At 34.1% G+C, this 8,869-nt stretch overlaps 1 long non-coding RNA gene across 1 annotated transcript; it reads left to right on the top strand.

Moving 5' to 3' along the window:
* Window positions 1-3,868: 3,868 nt before the first annotated feature.
* LOC123690476 lies at window positions 3,869-5,526 on the top strand. The gene is made up of 4 exons (XR_006751096.1): window positions 3,869-4,110; window positions 4,163-4,375; window positions 4,745-4,828; window positions 5,296-5,526. It is a non-coding gene; the product is annotated as an uncharacterized LOC123690476 (long non-coding RNA).
* The last annotated feature ends 3,343 nt before the right edge of the window (window positions 5,527-8,869 follow it).

Below are 8,869 nucleotides of genomic sequence, written 5' to 3'. Positions count from 1 at the left end.
ATTCAAATTGGGCATAAGCTTTTCTTGAAGCCATTTGTTGAAGTTTGTGGAATTCATGTCATGGTGGTAGTCGGCTATTTTCGATTTGGTGCTAAATACCAACAATGAGTTTGGAACAGGGCCTTTCTCTGATCCTGCATGCACAATAATATATCGTTTTCCTGACGATATATTTTCAATTATACCACTTGTTGATGGACCTTGCCAACATTTTTTAGGCTTATAGGTTTTGTGAACATAAGTTTCATCTAAGTAGATTATTGGCTTGCCTTCTGCACGTTTCGATGCAATGGTACGCAAAAAGCGATTTCTCCATGCAGCTATATCATACCGTTCAATTAATAATGAACGTTCATTTTTATTTTTCTTAAATTCATAACCGTTGCCTATTAATATGCGACGGAGAGTTTCACGACATCCACCAAATTCTATACTTTCTTTTAACTCTACCAACAAAGATCTTAATGTTAGTACTTGTTTCCTCACAATGTAAAATTCGTTTATTTTATTACGAATAACATCCATATCGAAACTATCTAAGTTCGACACTTTTAAAGGGTGAGGTCGTTTTTTACCTGGAGTCCTCCAGACCCCTTCGTTCACCGAACCTTCTTTTTTAATTCTCTTCAATGTAATTACACTTACATCTGTAAAAAGAATAAAATAAAATGTCAATTATCGTGAGTCTCATAACTAAGAAATAATAGAAAATACACAAGTATTACAAAACTAGTCTAAGATTAACGTTGAGTGAAAACTTACCGGTGAGTGAAGATAGTTCTTCTAAGTACTATTTCATCATATCTTTTTGATCTAAATCGTGTGATTTTTTCAATTGCTTGTTTTACTTCAGCAGTTCGTGCATTATCCTCAAGACTACCTGTAAAAGAACAATAACATTTTATAAAGTAACTAAAACTAATATGTACTTATTTAAAATAAAAAAATATCAAGACATTTTGACCGTACTAACCAAAAAAATCAGTCACAGTACGTAAACAATCCTGTTTTTCTCTTCATATTTCGAAATCATACAAAACAATAGTTTTCGCACTTCACTTCTCTTTTTAGTTTTATTCATTTTTATAGCATTAACACGGATATAATATCACAACAAAACTATACGCAACTCGCAAGTCAACCACAACGAAACATCAACAACACGCCATCTTGTTGCGTCAGAGATAGGGATACCATACACTGATTCTGATTTTACCAAATCTTTTGGAAAACAGCCGAAAATTAATTTCTTTAAAATAATCTTGCCAAGTTTTTCTCTAGTAAATAGTGTACCTAATTAATTAAGCTATTTATTAGACCAACTTAAGGCTTAGTGTTGCTCTTGAAGTGATCCCCAACACGTACATACGATACTTATTTTCGATGAATACAAGTTTAGCACACGTACGAATTTTTAAAACTCAATTTATAAAATGTTTAAAATAAGTTTGTTTTGAAAATGCCTTTTTGGAATTACTTGTTCCTAAGTACTTTCTGCTTAAAATACCCCAATTTGTAGGGTAAATATCCGATGGTAGGAACACTTTAGTGTTGTCATATAAAAAGTTTGTAAAAAAATCCAGTATCTACTTTCGTCAGCCAGACTCTATAATTTATTACAAATAAAATTAAATTTTTCGCTATAAACACTTTTTCCCCCTTCCGCCTCTCATTTTTCAGTAAATTGTTGTAAATCGAGATCGGTAAATTTTTTTTTTTAACTTTTTTATTTGAGGTTTTAATAATGCAGTCTCATACTTGATATACAGATTCATTGACTGGCCCTGGGTTCCGAGGTTTGACCATTTTTATGCCTTACGGCACTCTACTATGTCTATTTTAACTATAGTCAAACTTAACAATTTGTCATTTTGTTGCCAGTGCAATGAACAATGACATCCCAAAAAAAATGTTTTTTTTTGTGGGGAATATTTATTTTGTATGACAACACTAGACAAACTGAGTGAATGATATCCAATTTTGACATCTTCATCAGTGTTCACAACCGTACGATAATTATCGTACATGTACGATAATTTCATAGCTATGTACGATGTACGATGGTACGTGACTATCGTACACAGATTGTACGATAATTTCCGTTCTCATGAAAAATTTGATTATTACACAGATAGCCCAATAATAATTACAGTTTTTAGTGTTAGTGCCATCTATTGGCTCATTGTTTTATTAGGATCACATGCCGTTGCTTCATGGCGCAATCCTTTCATTGGTTATTACTGTTGTTCATTATAAATTCGAAATGTTGGCACGTTCATGACACTCGAAGTGCCCTCGTCCGACGTCCACTCCCAGCTCAAGTCTTGCCATACGTCGAACATTTAATTTGAATTATTATTTTTTCAATTTAAAAAAACACAAGTTTACAAGATTTAAACTATAAATCATTTCCTACATACATTATTGCACGTTTCATATCATTTTTAAAAGTATTTTATCCGTTTTCCAGACTTGTACGATAATTTTTATCCATGTACGATAATTTTTCGGCCTCCGGTACGATAGTTGCCTGGCTTCAGGTTGTGAACACTGATCTTCATTCGTTATTTGTGCTTGAAAAGTTTGAAGTGGCTAAGTCGTTATTTTGCGATCACCGTGACTGTCGTTCCAGTTCCAAAAAAAACACTGTGTAAAATCACCGTGACTTTGTCACGTCGTTACTTGTCGGTTACATGGAACGACATTGGGCTTGGAACTTAAATAACTAGGTGGAACGGTTGGAACTTGGAATCATAACGATAGTCGATTATAGTTGAGCGCGGGCGAGAGAGACTGACTGAACAGTTGATCACAAAATATCCTTCACACTTTTTACAGGCTTAGGACTGTCGCATTTTTATAATTTAACTGTGCGGCGTGTTTATTATTTTGGATAAACTATTTACATTGATTTGAATTTTTATACATTTTTACATTTGTACAAGTTTACACCTTTTTTTGTTCATTTTTATATACATAAGTTATTTACAAGTGTTGTTATTTACATGCGTTATGCGTTGTTATTTATATAAGTTGTTATTTACACACTTTGTTATTGACATGCGTTGCGTTATTATATACATGCATTTTATACACGTTTTTTATTTTATATCTATTTACAGAAGTAATTTGCGTTTTGGAATAAAAGCTGCTGTACTTTCCTTACGCCAAGCCGTGTGCGCCTTTCGTTTATTAGATTTCCGGCTTTTGAAAAGAGCCTTTCGCAAGGGACGGATGTGGCCATGAAATTAAGTTTATTTTAGTTTAGTTATTTTGGAACGTTGTTATTTTCTAAAAAGTCACAGTGACTTTTGCAGGCACCTGATCACTGTGACTTTTTCACTGTGACGTTATTTATCACCCAAGTCAGTAGTAGTGTCAAATCAGGGGCTACAATCTTAGTACAAAAAGTTTGGAATTGCAATGATATAAAGAAAACTTTTAAAGATGGTCATCTTTTGATATACTTCTCTAACCAGTGATATGTTTGTTTAATTTGGCCGCGTATTAAGGAAAAGTTTATTAACTTGCGCATACAGATGGCACTAAAGTACCATAATACGTCTAAATACGATTGTTCCAAGTATTAATAGTATGCATCTTCAACAGTAACCTTCTTAATTTAGTCAGGCTATAAATTGGTAGAAGTGACCATTTTTACACATTTCCTTAATTTGGTAGTTTTTAATCAATGAGCAACACAAATGGCTTACTGGTTCTTATACAAGAATAATGAGTTTGCTTTAGTTTATTTAACTTGTTGGCGTAAGAAACTCAATTTTACTGAGTTTTATCATAACTTTCGATGCAGAAACTAAAAAAGAAATGTTTTAATAAGTATCAACAAAAATTGTAGTAGATTTTTGTAAAGTGTATTGCAACATTGTAAAAAAAGTTAGTGTCATGGACGCCGTGCTGTGTATACTGTGCTTTTGCGTTTTTAAGTGTTTTTTTGCCTTAAATTCGTGCTCTTTTCATAAATCCGTTGAGTTGAGTTCGCTCCTCCGGTTTTATAAGACTTTAAGTTATTTATTGTGAGACAGGACTCCATTTACTTCCGATATGTCGTCGGATAAAAAGTGTTGTGTACCTGGGTGTTTTGAGTCTTTGGTATGTAAATAAACAGTGTATAGAAAGGAATTCCACTCATAATCTGTTTCAGCATCGCATAAAGTGCTGCATCTATTTCCCAACCCCAACAAAGACCCGGATCGTGTCGAAGCTTGGAGAAAGGCTGTTGGCGGAAAGATACTTGAATTATCTTTCGAGCATATTTACAAGTATCGTCGTGTATACCGTGCTCATTTCGAAGATAAATTTCACTGTCGCTACGAGAGACTGTCCAACATATCAATTCCAACCGTTAATATGGCAGGTATGTATTTTAATTTAATAGTTAAATACCACAAAATTTTAGATCAAAACATCATATTGAAGCATTTATACTATTTACTAACTAACAGCGAGTCACATCTTTGAAATAACTTGAAATATTAGTTTGAATCAGATGTCACCTGGCGGAATTCCCTTACCACATCAAATATTTTTTACTTATCAAAACATGATATTATTTGATGGGTAAAGGTAAAGAAGGGTCAATACTTATATTATGATTGCAAATTAAATTGAGTACATTGTATTAGCTTTCAATATTGGCTATGAAGTGTATTGAATTATACAACACCCCACATGTTGATTATGTTAATTCATAAATACTATTACTGATACTTAAATTATGTTTCAGGTGAACAAAGAATGGCTCCAACTCAAGCTATAGCTTCTGATGAATTGAACGAAAATACACCTGTAATAGAATTACCAATTGATCGTAAGTAAACATTTATCATATAATTGACTATATTTTTTAATTCAATTCACTGGTGATAGAAATGTTGGTTATCTATCTGTTCTGTTCTCTTGTTTTAACACTAAGTTCATGTTTGTGGTGTGTGGTGACTGGTGAGTAGTTTGTATCGTAGAAAACAATTAAAAATTGTATTACATGTAAACTCATCAATGTCAATCTTGTTGCATAAATATTATATACTAGCGGATCCTCGCGGTTTTATCTGTGTGGAACCCGTTCCTGTGGGAATAGCCTAATAAAATATAGCTTATATGTTAATCAGGGATAATGTATCATTCTAAAAGTGAATGAATTTTTGAAATCGGTCTAGAAGTTTTTTGAGTTTATTCATTACATTATGATTTGTTAATTTTTTCCGATATCAACTGCCATATTCTGAGTTTCATATTATCCATAGTGCTTACAATTACTTTTAATATTGTTTTCAGATTTAAGGAATTTGAAGAAAAGAGTGAAAATGAAAGCTTATACACTTGCTGAAAGCACTGAAAGATCAAAAATAAACTTAAAAAACAAGCAACTCGTATTCTTTTTATCTACTGTGGTAGAGAACAATTGCAAAGGCTTTTTTTTGGCGAAATATTAGATTTTAAAGAGTAGTGATGATGACAATTTGCAATGTTCATGTACTTTGACTAATAAATCCTGTAAAACATAAATGTTTTATTTCTTCTCCAATTCCCAATAATATTTTAAATTTAGATACTGTTTAAAACAAATGATGCCATTTTTATACGAAGCGGCATTTGTTTTAATCAGTATCTAAAAAATATAACAATTTATTAAAAACTAAAAATTTGATTTTCCCGCTTCCTCGTAAAGTAGTTCCAACTTGCGCGTAAGGAGGTCGCTGATCAAACCCGGTAGTACAAAAAATGCTTGAAGATAGCTCTCTATTTCCTATATAAACCAGACAGATACATCCTTATAATAAAAACAAAGTCAAAAATAAAACACAATACAAACACATTGGATGCATCCACAACAGGTTACACTTATACAACCATAAAAATAACACATGACAACAACACACATAATAATAGTAGAGAGTTAAGACATTAAGAGCTGCTTTATTTTATTCTTAAACAAAGCAGTAGTGGAGTGCGAAAAAGGGTCAATGTTTTTGATTGAATCTAGAGAAGAACACATCCTGTGAAGAGGCTCGCGGAACCCAATGTTGGTTCTGGGAGTCTGAAAATTAAAAGTTCTATGTAAGCGTAGAGACCTGGCAGGAACATTAAATGGTATGAGTTCAAGAAGATCTGAACAACTTATTTCATTTACGCATATTTTTCTCACTGTGACACAATCTATTAGATTACGCCTAGTACTCAGAGAAGGTAATTTATATTTTTTTAAAAGTTCCTTGTAATTAGCCCTACCACTATTCATCCGATAATTTAAAATGCGTAAAAATTTCTTTTGTACAGCCTCCAGTTGTGCGACATATATAGCGTAATGCGGATTCCAGATGGGACAGGCGTACTCCAACTGGGATTGCACGAGCGTCTTATAAAGGTGGATGTATGTGGTTTTGTCTTTGAAGGGTCTGGTGACTCGTGTTATGAAACCTAACATGCGGTAGGCTTTATTAATAATTAAGCCTATGTGCTTATCTAGGGTTAATTTGGAGTCAAAAAGGACACCAAGATCCCTTACAGACCGCACACGTTCGAGGGCATGGTATCCAAGGGTGAAGTTGGCGGTGATTGTGTTATGTGTTTTTCTTGTAAACACGATATGCTGACACTTACTATATTTCAAGAATAATTTGTTTATTTGGCAGTAGTCATCAAGCCTATCGAGATCCTCCTGGATAAGTTTCACGTCAGAAAGTGTAACTACCTTTCTGTATAACTTTAAATCGTCTGCATAGAGCAAGTAATTGCAGTGTAAGAAACATTTGGATATGTCATTAATATATAAGGAAAAGAGCAACGGCCCAAGAATGGAGCCCTGGGGGACGCCGGATGTCACTACTATTTGAGAAGAAGTAAACCCATTTATAACCACCGATTGAGCACGATTATGTAGATATGCTGTAAACCATCTTAAAAGATTGCCCTTAATACCATTAAAAGACAGCTTTTGTAAAAGCATCATATGGTCAACTTTATCAAATGCCTTCTGAAAGTCTGTGTAGATTGTGTCTATCTGGTGGTTATTATCTAAACCGTTAAAAATATAATTACTGAAAACAAGGAGGTTTGAGAGAGTAGATTTACCAGCTGCAAATCCGTGCTGTTGGTCTATAATAACATGCCTTAGACTGGAATAAATGCGTTGGTGAACTAATCTTTCCAGAACTTTAGGGATTGCAGAGAGTATTGAAATCGGTCGGTAATTTTCGACATCGCTCCTTTCACCACCCTTAAAGATAGGCGTTATGTAAGATAATTTCCAGCAGTCAGGGAATGTGCCACTGGACATACACTTATTGAAAATAATCTGTAAGGGGGCACATAATGACCGATATGTACGCTTAAGAAAAACTGGTCTAATTTGATCTGGACCAGGACCTTTATTTGGATCAAGCAAAAATAATTCTTTGCTGATTTCATCTTTGTCGAAAAATAAATTATTCAGAAGGATCTGAGAGTTACTGGAAAGGCTCTCATCAACGGTGTACATAGTGCCTCCACCTAAGTCAGTTTGAGATTCAAATACTGACTGAAAATAGTTTGAAAACAGCTCAACTATTTGTTTAGGGTCGTCAGATGAAATACTGCCATATTTTATTAGTTTAGGGTATCCTAAGTTAGTCTGTTTTAGCGTAGACGTGTACTTCCAAAAATATTTGATATTTGTTTTTAACGATAGTTCAATCCCTTGTATGTAACGATTATAGCAGAGTTTCATAAGACCCTTAATGCGCGCCCTTAATAAAGAAAATTCTTGATAGTCGAGCAAGTTTTTGTAGGTCTTCCAACGACACCAAAGTTTCTTCTTACGATTAAGAGCTCTTATCAGCCCTCTGCTAAACCAAACTGGATGCTTACGGGATTTAGGTCTAGAGAATGGCACGCTAGCAGCAATAATTTCATTTATTTTTGAGTAAAAGATGGCAACAGCGTCTTTAGAATGGGACGAGGCTAGTAGTGTCACCCAATCTACACGATCAATAGCAGTATTTATTAAGTCATAATCTGCTTTAAAGAAATTTCTTTGATTGAAAATAATTGATGTCATGACAGTTGACCTATCAACAGTGCTAAGTATATCTAAAGGCGGATGATGAGGAACAGGATTAAGCAACGGATCATCAGAGCAATCAACACGCCCAGGAAGTGTTGTTAGGACTAGGTCTAAGAGCCGCGCATTGTTATTGTAGACTACATTAATTTGATTTAAATTCATAAAAGACATAGTATGCAACAATAATTTTGATGACTCAGTATTTGCAGATTGTAGTAGGGTATCTGGAGAGGATGACCAGATGAGATGAGGTAAATTAAAGTCACCTGTAATTATGTAATTAGAAAATCGAGCACTAGCGTGTATGTCATGCAGTTTTTGAAAGAATTTTATGTATGCAGAGGTATGAGTTACGGGGGGAAAGTAACAAGCATTGAGGAGGAGACGAGCGTGAGATGGCAGGTGAATGTATATTTCCTCCAAATCCGGGGCCTCAAACTCAGTCAATCTGATAGATTTAATTCCTCTTTTCACCATGACCAAGACACCGCCGCCACTCTTTTTAAGAGAGAGCTGGAGGTTTCTGTCCCGTCGAAATATATCATAACCGCCCGAGTGCAACTCTCCATCAAAGATAGAATCCACTAACCAAGTCTCTACCAAAACAATACTAGCAAAGTTGCTAAGAAGAATACTATTTTTGAGTTTATTTATTTTACTCTTTATGCCTCCACAGTTCTGATAGTAAATTGATAAGGCATTAAGAGCCATTACCCATACTCAAAAATATGAAAGAAGAAAATGAAGATTATAAAATAATCCAGTTTCGCACTCCGTACCGCAATAAAAGAACAAAAAAGAGCAAGA

The sequence above is a fragment of the Pieris rapae genome, chromosome W (assembly GCF_905147795.1).
Source record: "Pieris rapae chromosome W, ilPieRapa1.1, whole genome shotgun sequence".
NCBI classification, from domain to species: Eukaryota; Metazoa; Arthropoda; class Insecta; order Lepidoptera; family Pieridae; genus Pieris; species Pieris rapae.
This window is presented reverse-complemented; position numbering and strand designations above follow the sequence as displayed.